This window comes from Equus caballus, chromosome 1 (assembly GCF_041296265.1).
Source record: "Equus caballus isolate H_3958 breed thoroughbred chromosome 1, TB-T2T, whole genome shotgun sequence".
Classification (NCBI taxonomy): Eukaryota; Metazoa; Chordata; class Mammalia; order Perissodactyla; family Equidae; genus Equus; species Equus caballus.
The window spans coordinates 131,126,443-131,143,529 of NC_091684.1; the positions used below are offsets into that span (position 1 = coordinate 131,126,443).

At 54.9% G+C, this 17,087-nt stretch overlaps 1 protein-coding gene across 11 annotated transcripts in view; it reads right to left on the reverse strand.

Moving 5' to 3' along the window:
• LINGO1 (leucine rich repeat and Ig domain containing 1) overlaps positions 1 to 17,087 on the reverse strand; it is a 210,176-nt gene that overhangs the window by 31,774 nt on the left and 161,315 nt on the right. For 2 of the 11 annotated variants that reach the window (XM_070268887.1, XM_070268867.1), the window contains one exon: positions 3,482 to 3,559. The exons of the other annotated variants lie outside the window; for them this stretch is intronic. The gene's annotated coding sequence lies outside the window, so the exon portion shown is untranslated. The remainder of the gene's footprint in view (positions 1 to 3,481; positions 3,560 to 17,087) is intronic. 11 annotated transcript variants of the gene reach the window in all.

A 17,087-nucleotide genomic window follows, 5' to 3' on the forward strand; every position in this document is an offset into this window, starting at 1 on the left:
TGTGGGAAGCATCAGGAACAAATTGAGGCTTACAGTGTTCACCCCCCCATCCCCAGGCAGGTTGGTCCTTAACTCGTGCAGGGCCTCGATGGCCCTTAGCTGCCTGCCTGTGCTCACTTGGTACCCACACATGTCTAATTGTCCCACTGGAAAGCTGACTCCAGACCCCCTTTAGAAAGGCTGGCAGCCTTTCCTCAAGCCAGCAGTCAGCTCTGGGACTGAAGGAAAAAGAGAAGCAAAGTGACCCACCTCGCTAACAGTTCTCCGCTTGTGGTGGACATTAGCCAGCCTTACTCAGCCGTGGAAGAGGAGACAGCCCAGGAGCACAGGATCCCAAATGCCCCACAGACATCTCCACTTCCAGGGGAGCCAGGAGGCCCCAGAGAGCCTCAGTTTGGCTGGCAGTCCAAGGTGAGTCCAGTGAATGAGCAGGCCTCAGTTTCTCCATCTACCAACTGGGACAGCACTGCCTACTCCGCCTGCTTCAGGCAGGGGCCAGCAACATGAGAAGGGTGGTGAAGGGTCTTCTGCATGAGCCTAGTTGGGGTATAATAGGGGCAGGCACATCCACAGCCCCCGTCGTCAGTAAAGGCACTGCTTGTTCCCACCTGTGCTCTAGCTGCCTGGCAGGGAAGTGCATGTGGACCAGGCCTGCAGCCCTGGAGGGAGCCCACCCCACCCCACCCCAGCATGCAGGGGCACCTGCGCATGTACACAGAGGCACCGCCCCCCTAGGCACACATGCTGGCACACTCTAGTTCTGTCCCCATAAGGAGTACTGCTTCCTAGCGCCCTGCGGTGATGGCAACCAAGAGAGAGCTGAGTAGAGGGTGAGGATAGAGGAGAGGGGTGAGGGGACAGGCTGTGGCTCACAATTCATCCAGAGGGCCAAGCTCTCCTTTCCTCCTCTTTGCACCCCAAATAGAGGTCACAAATCTATGAACAGGTAGATCACAGGCAGGAACAGGCAAGCCAGCCTCATCCTGGGAGCAGATGTGGCAGAGTATGCACCCACCCTCGGGGCAGGTCTGAGGGCCAGCCCCCGGCCCAGACCTCTCCGCAGGGGGAGTCTGCCGTGATTACTCTCCCATCTCCATCCCCACGGCCTGAGGTTCCAGCATGAGAGGTTTCCTCCACTGGGCCTCTGAGGCATCTCTGTCTCCAGGAGCACCCCAGGAAGGGTGGGGACTTTGACGGGCATGAGTGACTGGGCTGGGATTCGCCGACAGCCAGCGAGAGTGCTCTCCTATAAGCTGGCCCTGGGGGAGGCAGGCCCTACCACAGAGCCTGGGGAAAAATAAAAATGCCTAATTCTTCTTGCACATTTACTGTGCGCCAGGCACTAGGGCCCTCCTGCAATCTAGGCGCTGACTTGTTTCCTCCTCTCACCGGCTCTGTGGGGAAGGCTCTGTTAGTGGCCCCATTTTACAGGTGAGGAGAAGAGGCAGAGAGGCACAGTCACTTGCCCAAGGTCAGAGAGAGGTGAGTGGCAGAGCTGGGACTGGCAGGGTCACTGTAGCTGAGGGGTGTGGAGTGTGGGGAGGGCTCTGGGCCGGTTGGTGTGTGCTGGGGGACAAGAACTCATTTGATCTGACTGCCTATTTTACAGGCACTGACGCTGAAGCTGGGTGGGTTGTTTCCTAGTGGCCTCCCTGGTGGGAGTCTAGGGATGGGCGGGCGGCCTGCTGAGAACCCAAGGCCCTCGGAGGCTCTCAGACCAGGTCCTGTGATGGCCCTGGGCTGTCCTGCCCATGACAGAAGGCACTAGGAAGCCAGAGCTGAAAGGGCCCAGGTCTGTCTGCCAAGCACAAGCCAGGAGAGAGATAGGCCCAGCTCACAAGAGGGTCTGACACAAGGTAGATAGTGATCAGAGCGGGAAGGGAGGAGAGAGAAACTCCAGGGAGGGTGGGAATCCCAGGGGTCTCCCTGGAGGAGGCAGTCTTATAGGAGTGGTAGGATCCTGACATGCAGAGAGAGGGACAAACATTGTAGGAGGAAAGAACAGCAGGTGCAAAGGTGTGGAGGTCGGACAGAGTAGGGGTCTGTACAATTGCCCACTGTGGGGTCAGAGTCAGAATATGGCCAGACGCTGAGCGGGAGCCTGGACATTCCTCTGCAAGGTCTCCTGCCCAGTGCCGAGGCCAGTGTTTAACTCACTGCTGAGATGCCACCATTTCTCAAAGGCCAAGGGGCCCAGAGGCCTCCCTGAGGTGGAGCAGGAAGACTTACAGAAACGACCCCAGTGCTGACCATCACGGAGGCTTCTTTCATCAGTGCTGCCTTTGAGCCCAGGTTCTGGCGGGCAGTGGCTGGGGCTCAGGGCGATGCTGGGTCTATGGCAGCCTTGCTCAGTGCTGTTCCAGGCAGCCCGGAAAGGTCCTGGCAAAACCTTGCCGCCCCCCCCACCCCAACCCCCGGCTGCCATGCCCTGTGCCCTTCTCTTCCTGTCTGCTTTGCCCTTCCTTCCCTCTCCGCCCTCCCTCCTTTCCTTGTGTCTTTCTATCATTGCTCCTTTATTTTATTTTCAGCCCTCAGCACTTTTCTGGAAAGAGAACAGCTGGGCTGCAGGAGTCACAGAGGAAATATTTTTTTGACTACTTTGCAGATTCCCCACCTCTATGAAAACTGACGCCACTATTGCTAACTGATGGATGGATGGCAAGATATTTATTTCCTTGCTGCCGTCTTTCCTCCCTCTCTCTGGGCTCTGTGCTGGGGTCTCCAGGAAAGACAGGGCAGTCAGATGGCTGCTGAGGAGAGGGGCTGGTAAGTGGAGGACTTTGGTATCATGTGGGCAGCTGGGGTCCTCAGTAGCATCATTAACCTCGTTTTGCAATTGAGAAGACTGAGCCCCAAGGTCGCCAAGATACAATAATATCAACCATATTAGCATTAGCCATAGAGCTAGCATTTAAGGAGCTCTTGCTGTATGCAGGCACTGTGTTAGACGCTTCCCATTGTGATGGACATTGCTGGCCTTGTTTAACATAGGGGAAAACTGAGGCTCATAGAAGGGAAGTCACTAGCCCAAGGCCACACAGCTGGGCCACTAGAGCTGGAATGTCCCCCATGCAACCATGCACATGGCCACCCTGACAGCCTCACTCCTCGGCTGCCTCCCAGCTGGCTGGAAAGTGGAGGAACCAAGATTTGAACCCACATTTGTCTACATTCTCATTCCAAGGCTGGGCTCTACTCCCATGGTGATTGCTGTTGCCAAGAGAACATTAAAGCGCAGTTCTATCAAGGTTGACCTGGCCTGAGCCCAACCACAACCTGATTCTTGAGGCCACAGGGCACAGAGCTCCGGGTCCAGCCTGCCTCAGCCTCTGACCTGCCCTCTCAGGGCCTCAGAGACCCTGCCAAGAAAGGGGGAGACTGGACAGGCCAAACCCTGGGTAGCAACAAATGAAGTGGGGCCGAGGCCCCAGGACCATGCTGAGCCACTCACGCCCCTTCCCACGGGTCACCCTTTGCTCACCCTGTTCTCCGGGGCTGGAGACCGCAGGCAGGCCCCTGGTTGTCTAGGCTCCTGGTCTACTCCCTGCTGCCAGAGGACCTGAGGAGGGGACAACAGAACCCAGGCCTAGGCCTCAAACCTACTCTAACACAGCCCAGTGGCCCCCAGGAATCCTGCACAGACATCCCAAGTACCCCCATAAGGTCATGAGGCTCTCAGCTTTGTATGTGTTATTGTGGGTCTGGATCTGTGTACCCCTAAGTCCAAACTTAGGGGAGTGCCTTTAAGACACGACCAAAGAGTGAGCCTCAATCCTGCAATCCTAAGAGAAGTCATTTGGATCAGACATGGGAGTAACATAGGAGAGCAGTTCATATCATCTGCAAACCCAGAGCCTTCCTTGGCTGTCCAATGTACAGGTGTTTTAGTAGGAACACACATATTCATGTCAATGGGAATCTTCTAGGCTAATATGTAGCCCCTATAAATGTTCATGATTTCAAAATAAACATGGTAGCTGGTGATGCCTGTGTTCAACGTAGACATCTATTCTTTGATAAGACAGAGGACTTTATGAAAGACATGTCTGGTTGATGGAAATGCAAGTGTGTGGTCCATGGTAATGCATGTGTTTATTACAAATGTAAGGTTTGAGGCAAATACCCATGTGAATCTGTAATATGGGGCTGACCATCAGAGATGGAGAGTACAATGGAGAAAGAGTGGGACTCAGGCACAGGGAGAGCAAAGGCCCTACAGGGGCACAGTGTGGAAAGGAGAGAAGGATTTTGAGTAGGGAAGGGGAGTACAGAAAGAAGGTGGGGACGGGGGACTGTGGCTGCTGGGTCAGGGTAGAGAACTTGGCCAGCTGGGGTCCAGAGGTGGCTGGGGAAGGTCTCAGCTGGAGGACAGAACCCAAGGGAACCCAGAGGGCAGTTAGGGGATTTGGGAATCCAGTGTGGCTGGACTATCAGAGTAGTACTCTGAGTACAGCAGTTCCCAACACTGCTCATGACTGGGCAAGTGATGCCCTGCCACTGGAGAATGGGAAGGATGAAAGGGTGAGGATCCTGCCACCTCCCAACTCTACCATCCAGGGGATCGATTACAGAAAGTAGAACTAGAGTGTCAGGAAGCCTTAGTTCCAGCCCAGTCGCTACCAGGCAACACTGGTCAACGCATCTAAAATCCCAAGCCTCAGTCTTCTCACATGAAAAATGGGAGGGATAGTAATACCACCCATGTGGTACCCATGTGGTTCCCACATGCGATTGGCTTTGCAGACTGTGAAGTGATGTGCAATCTGAGGTGGAGGAGTCCTGGTCCCTGGGGCTTAGCCATCGATTAATAGACACGGGGAGGTTAATTTGATGTCTATGTGGTGTGCAAGCATGTGCACAGCATGTGCATGAACACGTTTTTACGACCCAAGGCTCTTGGAGACTCTGCCACGGAGGTTTGAAGTGAGGGGGAAGAGGAGGAAGTGAGATTTCAGGATAATCTTAAAAGCAAAAAAAATTATTACATGTCAAAGGAGTGGGGAGGCTTAAATGGCTCCCAGGTGGGACACAGAAGAAAACAGTCTTTGCTGTTATTTTTTGATGGTCTCCATGCAGGGAAGACAGGCAGAGGGTCACCATAGCAACCCTGGGCAACTGGCAGGGAGTGGCCTGGACCCCACAGTTTTGTCTTGGCTGAGCAGGATGAGTCAGCCCATCAGAACCCAGAGGCCGGAGCTGCGTCCAGGCCAGGCAGGAAACCTTGTCCTGGGCAACCAGTTCCTCCTGTTCTGGAAGCCAAACAAGGATGGGAAGAGCACAGACTTGAGCTACCTCGTGGCAGAGCCAGGCCAGGTTGGGACTGGGAGCTGCATCCGAAGACGGAGAAGACTCGGGACAGGGATGGGGTGAGGGAGGGGACTGAGGAGTCGTCAGAGGCAGCAAGGGAGTGCCGCATGGCGGCCACAGAGAAGAGAGGCCATGCATGGTGAACACGGACGATGGGATAAGGATTGGGACATGGGTTAAGGGGTAGGAAGGTCCAGGTGCTGGAGTGGACAGGGCACAGTGTGGAAGCTGATGGCTCTCCCAAGCCAGCCCTGAGCCTGTGCTATCAGAGGGCAAGTGGACATTTTAGAGGCTGGACCCAGAGTGAATGTGGCCTTGGTGGTGGGCTTCAAAGGTAGGGGTCAGGCAAGAGAGAAATGTGGAGAAGGAAAATCCTGATGGGAAAAAAGCAGCTGTGGCAGATTCGTGCATCTCGGTATGTACACATAGACTGCTTTTGATGGAAAACTGAATTAGGGGGAGAGAGAGTCCTCCATTTGTGAAGAGGTAGCTGGGAGATCGCTGCCTCTCTCACTGTGTCTCCTCAGTGCCTGACACTCAATAAATAGTTCTTCGAAGAAATGAATGAATGACAGAGGACTGAATGAATAGCGTTCAGAAAGCTATGTGGAAGCTTTAAGGAGACAGTTGACACCTTCTCTCTGTCACAATTTGCAGGCTGGTATTGAAAGAGCTAAGCAGCTAAAGAAACCAAACCAACATAAAATGAAGTGAGGAAGATGCTGTCCTAGGAAGCCAAAGGAATCTTAACATGACATGCCCAGGACAAACCCAGAACTCTGGCAACCCAAATCTGGAGAAAGTGTCATAGTTCCTTCTAAAGGCCAAATGATAAGAGCCCAAATTTGTATCAAGTAGTGACTGATAACAGTCAATTTCTACCAGGAAAATACCACATTGTAGCCACATATTTAGATTTCTTTAGTCATGCTCTGACTTCACAAGCAATGATTCTGAAGCATGTGCTAGCCTCACAGCTTGAAGTCCTGGAAACCACACTTTTCAAACAGCTTCAAACACAGAACAAACATACACAGACTCAAGAGTCCTTGGTGGGTGAGTAACTCCAAAGAGCGGAAGTGTGGATTCTGGGGCAGGGTCGTGGACCACCCATTGTCTGGTAGCAGGGTCGTGGCTGACGCCTCCAACCAGTGAACTGGCTACTTTTGCCACAGTCTTGTTTCAAGGGAAAGAGGCTCTGCAGTAATTTGAGCCCTGGGGTCTGTGCGTCTCTGAGTTTGGCAAGCCCTTGGGGACTTTGGGCTGAAGGCTGAGCAAGGGTGGCTTTGGGAGACCTCTCAAACTCCAGCAGTCAAGGAAAGCCACAGAGCAGGAAATCTAGAGTCCATTTCCCTTTCATGCCAGAACCCTGCCCCATCTACTCATCAGGGAGATGTCCCTCTGATGAAGGCCCATGTGACTCCTGAAAAGCAGGCACAAACACACCACGGAGTCAAATGGGGTGAGCGCACATCACAAACCCACTGGCTCTGGGCAAATCTTTTGCCTTCTCTGTGAATCAGGGGATCAATGAGACAGAGCATCCCTCACAGGGCCATTGTGAGGATCGAATAAGACAACGGAACCAAGTGCTTCATTAATGGTAAAGTGCCGAAAAGAGTTACTACTGTTCTTGTTGCTGTCATTGATTCACTGGGTAGAAGGGGGTCCCTTCCCACAGTCCCTGGGGACTCAGAAGCCTCTTTGGGCCTTCCAGCAGCATCCTTTCTCTGCACTATGAAATCTTGGCTGACAGCGCTTCTGTCTTCCTGAACAACTCCTATGTCTCTTGCTTGTGGCTGCAGCTGGGAAAAGAGTATGTGTGTGTGTGTGTGTGTGTGTGTGTTGCTAGAACACAGAATTCATGTTTCTCCATGTCAATATATCCTCGAGGTGATGTCTGTCACTCACACCCACTCCAGACACACCCTGCCTCCAAGCCATTGTGCCTGCTGTTTTCCAACTGGAACCTGATCCCCCTCCTTCCCAGCTAAGTGGTTCAGGGTCCAGCTCCAATTCTTCCTTCACCAGGAAGTCCTCTTGGATTTCTCCAGCTCAGTGGTCAATGGTAGGACTAGTGGGGAGAGGGCAGGAGACTGGGCTCAACTTATAGCCTGTCTGGTCTGTGCCATGGCTGGTAACCAGTGAGTCTCCCTGGAGGGAGACCACCTCTGTCACACCGACCTGGTCTTTGCCTAGTTACCTGTCTGTCTTCTCCTCTGACTGTGGGCTCCTGGAGGGGCGGGCAGGGGCTGACTGGCCCAGTGAGCGTAGGGCAGGGGACAGGATGGGTGGATAAGGCCCTCTCTCCCATTCTAGCCACCTCACTTTGGGAAGGGGGAAACGCCGGTTGGTAAAGAAGCTCTCGGAATCCTGATGTTAGAGATGGGGATGGGAACCTAGGTCAATCCCTTAACTGGGGGAGACTGAGGACCAAAGAGGAAAAGAGACTTGCCCAAGGTCACACAGCCCTGTGGCTCAAGTGGCCCAAGTCCTAAGTTGCAGTCCTAATCCCTCAGGCCTTGGGGACTCATCTTGGACTCATCTTGGACTCTAGGGCAGACCTGTGGCCTCTAGCCAGGGAGGATGGCATCTTCCTGAGGGATGAGGGAAGGTGCTGAGTGAGAGGCAGGGTTCCCAGCCTGGCAGGCCACCCAGACCACCCTGGGCCCTCTCAGTGTCAAAGGGAACATTTGTTGGACAGAATTGAATTTACTGTTCAATTGCAGGAGATGTAATTTGATCTGGGCCTTATGAAGCCCTTAATAAAGTCAAGGTATTACTGGTATCTGCTACTTTTTTCATTTGTTAAAAGAGGCACTGGGGGATGGCTCAGCTGGGAGTGAGAATATCTGTTTGCTCGTCCTGGCTCTGCTGCCACCATGCTGTGGGCCCCTGGGGAAGACACCACCCCTCACTGTCCCAGAAGCAAAAGTCTTCATCCTCAAGGTGGGATTTGTTCATCAACCCTGACGACCCATCAGGGGAGACGGCAGGAAAGGAGACGGGGGAATTGGGCCTCCTAGGAGCAGGGAGTGAACGGGAAGAGAGCTAACATTCATTAGGCAACTTCTGTATGCCAGGGTCCCCATTCCCTTTAGCACATTGTATGCTCATGGTGTCCCTGCGGGACAGGTGCACGTGGTCATCAGTTAGGAATGTGTGCTAGGATCCCTCAGTGTTCTTCCTTCCAGGCATGTGGTGAGGAGCTGCACTTCCCTGTCCCCTTTGAAGCTGGGCATGGCCATGTGACTTGCTCTGGCCAATGAACTGCCTGTGTCACTGACAAGATGGAGCTTTGAGAGCCAGTGCGGCCTTGGCCGTGCTTCTTCCTGCTGCCGTGGGGTTGCGGGTGCACACGTGGAAAGGGTGGCAGCTCCTTCAGCCTGGGGCCCTGAGTGACTATGAAGAACAGATTCCCCTTTCCCCTGTTGCAATCAGGGCAAGAAATGCACCTAAGCTGTTTTAAATCTTTGAGACTGGGGCCGGCTCCGTGGCCGAGTGGTTAAGTTCGCGCACTCCGCTGCAGCAGCCCAGGGTTCGGATCCTGGGCGCGGACATGGCACTGCTCGTCAGGCCACGTTGAGGCAGCGTCCCACATCCCACAACTAGAAGGACCTGCAGCTAAGATATACAACTGTGTACAGGGGGCGTGGGGAGATAAAAGCAGAAAAAAAAAAAAGATTGGCAACAGTTGTTAGCCCAGGTGCCAATCTTTAAAAAAAATAAAAAATAAATAACTCTCTGAGATTTTTAAGGTGGTTTGTTATTGCAGCAAAGCCTATCTAGTCTGACTGGTACTGTGCCACTCTGTTCCCTGTGTTCTAGATGAGGAAATGGAGGCCTAGAGAGGTTCAATAACTTGCTGGGAGACCAGAGTGAGTGAGCAGCAAAGTTCAGAGTCAGTCTCAATACACCTGATGCCAAGACCATGCTCTTCCTAAGCCAGGTCCTATGACTGCCCCGGGCTGGCTAGGTATGGTCAGACTCCAGCCCACGGGGATTGGGCCTGGTGCTCAGCATCCATTTCTCCTTGTTTTCCACTCTTTGCTGAGCACAGTGGCCCTGCAACCCCTCACAGTGGCCCACTGGAGAGGCTGGACTGGGGCCTTCAATCTGTGAAGGCAGAAGAGGTCAGAGGAAAGAGGCCTGGAGGAGTCATGGATAAGGTTCCAGAGCTAAGCAGACCTGGGTTCTAATCCTGGCTCTACTACCCTAGCTGGATGACCTTGGGCAAGACACTCTCCTTCTCCCAGCCTCAGTCTTCGCAAGTGTCAAATGGGAATAATGCTACTTCCCTAGTTATTTTAAGAATGAATGAGATGTAAAGATCTTGGCACGTAGTAGGACTTGATACTTGAGCTCCATTAACATTGGAGGCAACACCCAGAGCTGAGGCAGCCCCACTCTCCACCCTGCCCTCCCCCATCTGCTTGACAGGAATAAAGCCAGACTTCCCTCCTCTGTTTTCTCTAGACACATCCAAAAGGAAGCTTGCCCCGCCATCTCATAGGGCCCTACTCAGCCCCAGAGGAGGGAAGGATAGCAGTCTATAACCCCATTTATAGAAGGGAATTGGCAGTCCAGAAAGTAGGGCCTTCCCAGGGTCATACATCAGAAGTTCTGGTGGAGCTGGTGTCACAGTGCTGGCCTCCTTGCTCTGTAGCCCTGTTTTCCAAGGGTCTGGAATAGACTTCCCAAGAAGGAAGGCTGGCTGCCCGTGGCATGACAGGCAAGGCTTCTGGGAAGAGGAGCTGGCAAGAGCTGGAGATTCAATGGAGGTGGCCGCTTACCCAGAACATGGCCATGCTGTGTCCCACAACCACCCTTGCTCAGGGTGGGCACTCCTCCAGACTCAGGACCACATTAACTCATCCCTATGTCCCCAGGGACTGTGTCCTGAAGGGTCATACCAGTGGTGGCTGCTATTTGATGAGATCTGCTCTAGCCCCTCCACTTGTGCCCACCACAGGGTACCTCTAAATGGGCACTGTCATCCCCCTTTTACAGAATCAGGAAACCAAGGCTCAAGGAAGTTCATTTGCCAGAGTAGCCACAGGTGTGAAGAGATGGAGCCACATTCACACCCAGGTCTGTCTGCCTCCAAAGCCTGTATTCTTAGCATAGCCATCCCCAATCCCTGACCAGATGGATGGGTGAAAACATCCTCTCTTTTCAACTCCCCACATCCTCCCAAGCCTCACCTCCCCCCTCCCATGCTGCATGGTTCCCTTTGCTCCAGGCAGCCTTCCATGCCTACCCCGGCCACATGGAGCTCATCGCTGAGGGGTCTGGAAGGTGCTCAGGTTAGAACACTTGCCTGCCCTGATTGAGGCCCCCGGGAGCAGGGCCTGAGTCTTCTGCCCTCCTCTGCCCAGTGTCACTGTCCATAGGGTGGACACACAGCACACAGGGATGAGTTGGTAAGGAACCCAGAGAGGGACTATAGAGTTGACTTAAAACCTCAGGCAGGGCGCAGGGTTGTATGTCTGAAGGAAAAGGTTTACCCAAGGCCTAGACAAGGGTCAGACAGAGGGCCCTGCTTTGGCCCTGGGCTGAGCTCTGGGGAACACAGGCCCCTACCCAGCCCTCAAAGGCCCCAGACAGCTCCTACTGTTCCGGCGGCTCCCTCTGTCTTTTCCATCTCTCTCCCTCTTTGCCTTTTTCCACCCCCACCCTCTGCCCTTTTTCCCTTCCTAAAAAACACAGAGAAATGGGATTCAGAACCTACACCGCCTGCGAAGTATGGCTCAGCCTCCCCAAAAGAGGAAATGCCAGCGTGCGGGTTCTCATGGCAACCCCAGCTCCTCCCCCCGCAGCCGCCCCACGCCCATATGGTGAGATTCAAGGCACTGACTCAGCTGGGCCTGGGGTCCCGGGCCTGGGCCACAACAGGTGTGATGTTGGTTTATTTGGCTGCCCTGGTCAGAGGCTGCTCTCCTGAGCAACAAGACCACCTCCTGCAGGGAGGATTGCTTGGGGGGCTCGGTGGTCCTGAGCCCTACCGAGGGTGCAGGGAGTTGGGGGGTATTCAGGAGCTGCCTCCGCCCTGTGTAGGGGGCTCTCTGTAGGCAGCAGTGATCTAGTACAGCCTTGGAACTGTTTCTCACTCCTAAAGGCAAAACAGTGGGCTGGCCACAGCGGGTGGGGGGCTCCCTCTGTCTCCCCCTTCCCTCTGCCTCCCCCTTCCCTCTGCCTTCACTCCCCAGGACACACCCTGGACTTTGGGAGTTCTGTGTCAGGTGTAGAGGGATGCAGGGAACAGGATGCAGCTGGGGCTGATTGCTTTGCTCCTGGCAGTGGCACGCCAACTCCCTCCCCCCAGCCCAGCCCACGCCATCACAGCACAGGTGTCCAGCAGCCCCGATCGCTGAGCTGTGGAAGGAGGAAGTGAAGTTTGGGCCCTTGCCAGGGCTGAGCTACCCGGGGGCATAGCCCCTTCAGGCCCCTAACTGCTCCCCATGCCCAGGGCAGCTCCTACCAGCCTGCTGTGTGGACTCTTGGTTTTCCAGGCCACTTGGCATTTCCTTGACTAATGAAATGGAAGGCAGTGCCAGGCAGGCTTGGGGACAGCAGGGCTGGCAGCTGAGAAGCAAATCTTCATGGGCCTGGCACTCACTGTGCTTCCCTTCCCAGGGCCTGCAGGACAGATAAGCACAGCAGGGCAGTGGAGGATGTCTAGGTCTCTGGTACTGCCCAATGCCTCCTCCTCCACCTGACCCTGGAGCCAGCTGCCCCAGACCTCAGCCAGCCCCAGGTCACCTTCAGAGAACCACCCTAGGTGGGACAGACGGAGGCTGACAGGGGAACCCAAGCCCCAAACCAGAGGGAAGTAAAGGTTGGGACCCACTTATTCTGGCTTCATGAATGTGGCTCCCTCTGCCACCTCAGAGCCATTCTCCCTGGATGCTCTGAACCCAAAATTTCCCTGTCTTGATCCCTCTCACATTCTCCCCATTTTTAATCCCTCTCCACAGACATTTCTATGTGTGTCAGAGTCAGGGAACCCCAGAGGGGATGGGCCTGATCCCTTAGGAGCACACAGGTGGGCCCAGAGAGCGTGAGGAACTTCACAAGGCCACACAGAGAGTGTTGGATCAAGCTAAGCCCAGAAACAGGCCCCCTGCCTCCCTGCCCAGGGTCCTCTTGGAGTCCAGAGCTGCTTTCTCTGATTCTCTCTCCACCTTAGCTGATGGGAAGGAAGGAAGCTGATGGGTGGATGGACGGATGGATGGATGGATGGATGTGGGGGGCAAGGAGCAGAGATGCAGGAACAGATGGGCTTTGAGGCTCTGCCATGGGAGCTTGGGGGAGGGGGAAGAGGCCTGGAGAAACTGGAACTGTTACAAAGTTGCAACTTAAAACATTCTTCACACTCCCGCCTCCTTTACTGTTCTGATGCACCAAGACGTGACAAAAATGTGTCAGATTTCTAAAAAACTGCACACATACACAAATGCCAGTCCTCGTCTCTGTCGTCCGCCCAAGCTTGGGCCATCTGTTTCCTGAGGGTGGGAGGGGAGTGGGGCTTGGCAGTCAGTGCCATCACTCTGGACACCCCCAACCCTGGGTCTGGACCAATGTCCTGGCCCAGAAATGGCCCTCAGGTGGTGGTGGGATGTCTAGGAAGGTGACGGCTGTGACACTTGGTTCTCCTCCAGCTCTGCTGTCCTGCTCTGCACCCGGGCCACTGCCAGCTCTGCCCACTCTGGAGTCCAGAGCCTGCCTGGACTGGCCCCTCATTGAGCTGGGCACTGTCCCTCCTTTCCAACTTGCTGTATCTGGGGCCAGGGGGGCTGGGAGAGCCCTCCCTGAGATACCCAGAGCCCACCCTCACGGTATAGATGGGAAACGGAGGCCAGAGAGAAGAGGCTTGCCGAAGTCCGAGCCCATGCCCCTCATTCATTCCAGCAACAAACACTGCCTGAGCCACTCCTCACGCCGGCACTGTTCTGGGCACGAGGAATTCAGTGCTGAACAGACAGACACAGTCTCTGCTCTCCTGCAGCTCAAGGCCCGTGGCAGAGACAGCCAACCAACGAGGAAAACCCCAGCCAGAGAGTCGGGGCGGTGGGGGGGGCGGGGGGAGATACAGGCGGGCCTGGCAGCAGGGGCTGGCGGGGAATCAGGGAGGCCACCCCTCCGTGTGTCTGGGACTGTCCTGGTTTTATCACTGAAAGTTCAGCACCCTGGAAATGCCTCCATCCCAGGCCAACAGGGACGACTGGTCACCTGGTGGCTGCCTTAAATCAGACACATCTGAGCTGAGTCCCAAATGTGGGGACTCCAGGTGAAGTCTGGGACCCTGAGAGAGGGGGCAGGCTCTAGGGGAAGGGGAGGCAGCTCACATGGGGCCTTGTAGGCCCTGGAAGGGAGGGGGGTTTTATTTGGTTACAGAGCCAAATTTTATTGTAGTCATAGAGTCAGAAATAGGGGGCAGCTAGTACAAAGGTCACAGCCTGTAGAGAGTTAAAAAAACTCATCCAGGCTGGAGGCCTGGGGTGAGGTCAGTGGCTGAGGTGCCTGGAGAAGCTGGCAGGGACTAGATCTGGCCAGGCCTCAGAAGCTTCCTGAGGGAGTGGGGTAGCAGGGAGCCACTGAAGGGTGTAAGCAGGGGCTTGTTGTGGTCAGAGCTGCAAGTAAGAAACTCTAAGGCCCCAGACTGATCATGCCTCCATGTGGGGCCCCTTCCTGCCATCCCCAGAACACCATTCACCACTGTCCCTGCCCCCACATGTGGTGGAGTCCAGTCACCCTTCAGGGCCCAGCCCAAATGCCACCTCCTCTGAGAAGTCTTCCCTGACATGTTGAGAGAGGAAGATGCAATCATGTCCTACTCTGGGCTCCTCCGCCCTGGGGACACCCAAGCGTGGGTCCCATAGGTCCCTCATCACAGTGGCTACCTTGCCAGCTCCCACACTTTGTTACACTGGATCCTCAAGCCCATCTGATCAGATCCACATCCCAAGTGTGGACATGTAGGTTCAGAAAAGAGAAGTGCTTTGCCTGAGACCACACAGCAGTTGGTGGTTGAGGTCAGTTCAGAACTATGTTACTTCTTTCTGAGGTCAGCAACCTTGGGGCCCGGCCCACTGTGTGTCGGGGGGAGACAGGGAGTGGCCAGCTACCTTCCGCCAGAGAGATGGATGAGTGGTCATTACTGGGGTAGGCTGGATGGAATGGGCTGTGGGGCATGGCTGCTGGCTGTGTGGGGAAGCTGGCTGCGGCCGGGAGATTGATAATGGAAGTCTCCCAGATCAATTACTGAACTAGCAGGGGGCCTGACCTGGAAAGCTGGCAGGCAGGAGAGGCTGGGGTTTGGGGACAGCCTAGGAGCAGCTGCTCATCCTGCCCAGGGGAACCAGGAGACCCCTGGTGGAGAGGAAAAGGGGTGGGGTCTGAAATGCCACCACCATCTCACATTCATCTCCTTAAAGTGGTAGAAGTCCCTGTTAGGATGAATAAGCCCTTCCTCACTCTCACTTCAGGGGGCGTTCGTTAGGCCATCCTTCTGGACAGGAGGATGTAGCACAGTTGTGTCTCTTCTCCCAGCCTTGGTCTCCCCACCTGCAGAATGGGGATCCTCGTCCCAGCTCCACTCACCCTGGAGAGTTCATTCGAGGCCCACATTAAATTGATCTTATAGACGGACTCTGGGGCATGTCCAGCCTGGAGTAGAGCCAAGGCTGTGGCCAAAGGGCCGGGTGGCTGCTCAGCCACAGGAGACTTGGAGGGGTTCAGAGACTATGGAGGACGTTACCTTTGACCCCAAAGGGGGCCTGTGTGATGACCCTCAGCACCAAGGGACTTTCTAAGCGGTGGTCTGAGATCCTGGGGGCAGGCTTCCTAGCCTGGAGAGCCACCTTCCCAGGTGCCTCATGGGAGCACTGTGAGCCCCCAGGGAGAAGCAGAGCCTCTCTTGCCCTCCCAGGGTGACCTCAAGCAAAGGCCTGACGTGGTGTGTTGTGCAAACAACTGGACTCTCTTCTCTGTACCAAGTGGGAGCTGGGATGGAGGTCTGCCTCCTGCTCCTTCATTCTCCTCCCGCCTCTCAACATTCTTCCCCTTATCTTCCTACCAGTCAGAAATTCATTTGGGTTAGTGGATTAATTAAATGATTTAATACATGTACAGTGTTAACAACAGTGCCTGACATACAGTAAAAACTGAGTGTTAGTGATTATTATTATTATTATTAATACTATTGCTATAATGCTTCTCTGTTTAAATCCAAGTACCATAGGCAGGATAAATTGTTACCAATCACTCACACCTTAGTATGAATTAGTTAAAACCCATCTTACTTTCCTGCTCACCCTGACCTAAGGTCAGCTTCTCCTGGGAGGAGGGTAAATTTGGAGCTTGTTGTAGGGGGTGCATTATAAGCAAGACCTGGGCCTCGGAGCATCAGATGTCAGGGTGATGCCCAGGTCTTCCTAGTCTGGATGGCAAAGGTGGAGAGTATGGGGTGAAAAGCCCCCAAGGGCTTGAGAAGCTGCCCCTAGTTCTCAAACCAGGTGTCTGGTCGAGAGCAGGAAAATCCAGAGAGGCAGGGATGAGACACGGGTGGAAAGCGGGCAGGGCTCCAAGCTGTCTCTGAGCCTGGCCGCCTGCTCGCCACCATGCTGGGCACTGCTGGGAGAGGCTAGAGACGGGGGTGGGGTTTGGGGTGATCATGGGCAAACAGAGCGGAAACTGAAGCCCTTCAGATGGCAGATGAGTTTAATAGAAACGAGATGGGCAGAGGCTGTGATAAGAATGGCGATGCTGGGCAGAGGAGAGCTGATTCTCAAACAGGGCTGGGTGGGAAGGCCGGGGGGTCAGCTTCTCCCCTTGCCTTCAGGGGCTGGCCAGGCTGCAGGGGCCAGTACCACAGCCCCAGACTCTCCTAGAACCAAGAAGGCAGAGGAACAGAGGAGAGGTAGTGGGGCCTTTCAATTGACAAGATCCATAAGAGTGGTGGGGTGATGCTAAAGCAGGAGAGACTGTGGTGAGACTTGCAGAAGAACTTCTTGGCCAGTACAGGGAACAAACTGAGAAGTCTGGAGTCCTAAGGACAAGCATCTGCCTCTCTCTCCGAGGAGCTAGCACAAGATCTGCCTCAAGGCAGCGAGCAACGCCTCCTTGCTGAGAGTGTTCAATTGTGGGAGACCCCCTCCCCAGGAGCAGGTCTGTGTCCCCTACGGGCAAGCACTGTCCCTCCCTATCCATATGCCTTGAGAAGGCTCCCCTTTGGGCCTCAGTTTGTGTATCTATGAAATGGGGATAACGGTGCCTACTTTGCCAGGCCAGATGAGGCTCTAAATGAGACACAGTGCAGGTCACTGTCCATTCCCCAGCTGGGCCAGCAGCCCTGAGGGCAAGGCAGACACAAGCCCTTCTCTGGCCCAGGGGCTCAGACGTCCTTTGCTGGGTGAGCAGTTGGTCCCATCCTCACACCACCCCAGACCCAGACCCCCTTTCCCCACTGACTTCCCTTCCCTCTGCTCCTTTTTCCCTCCTGCCCTTCCCAGAGGGCGCTGAGCAAGCTCACCAGACACAGGCACAGGCCAGCCCTCTCCTTTCACTGGGCCTCAGTTTCCCTGTATGCACAATGGCTATGCTGACCCAGAGGCTCTGGTAGACCCTCCAACGGCCAATGGCTCTGGGAGGGGAGAGGTTGTCTCAGATCCTGCCCCAATCTTCATGGGCCATTCCTGCCTGGCGCACTGCCCGCACTGCACCCTCCCCAGCTCTCTTTCCAGCCTGGGAGCCTGCATGGCCCTCTGAAAGGAGGCCAG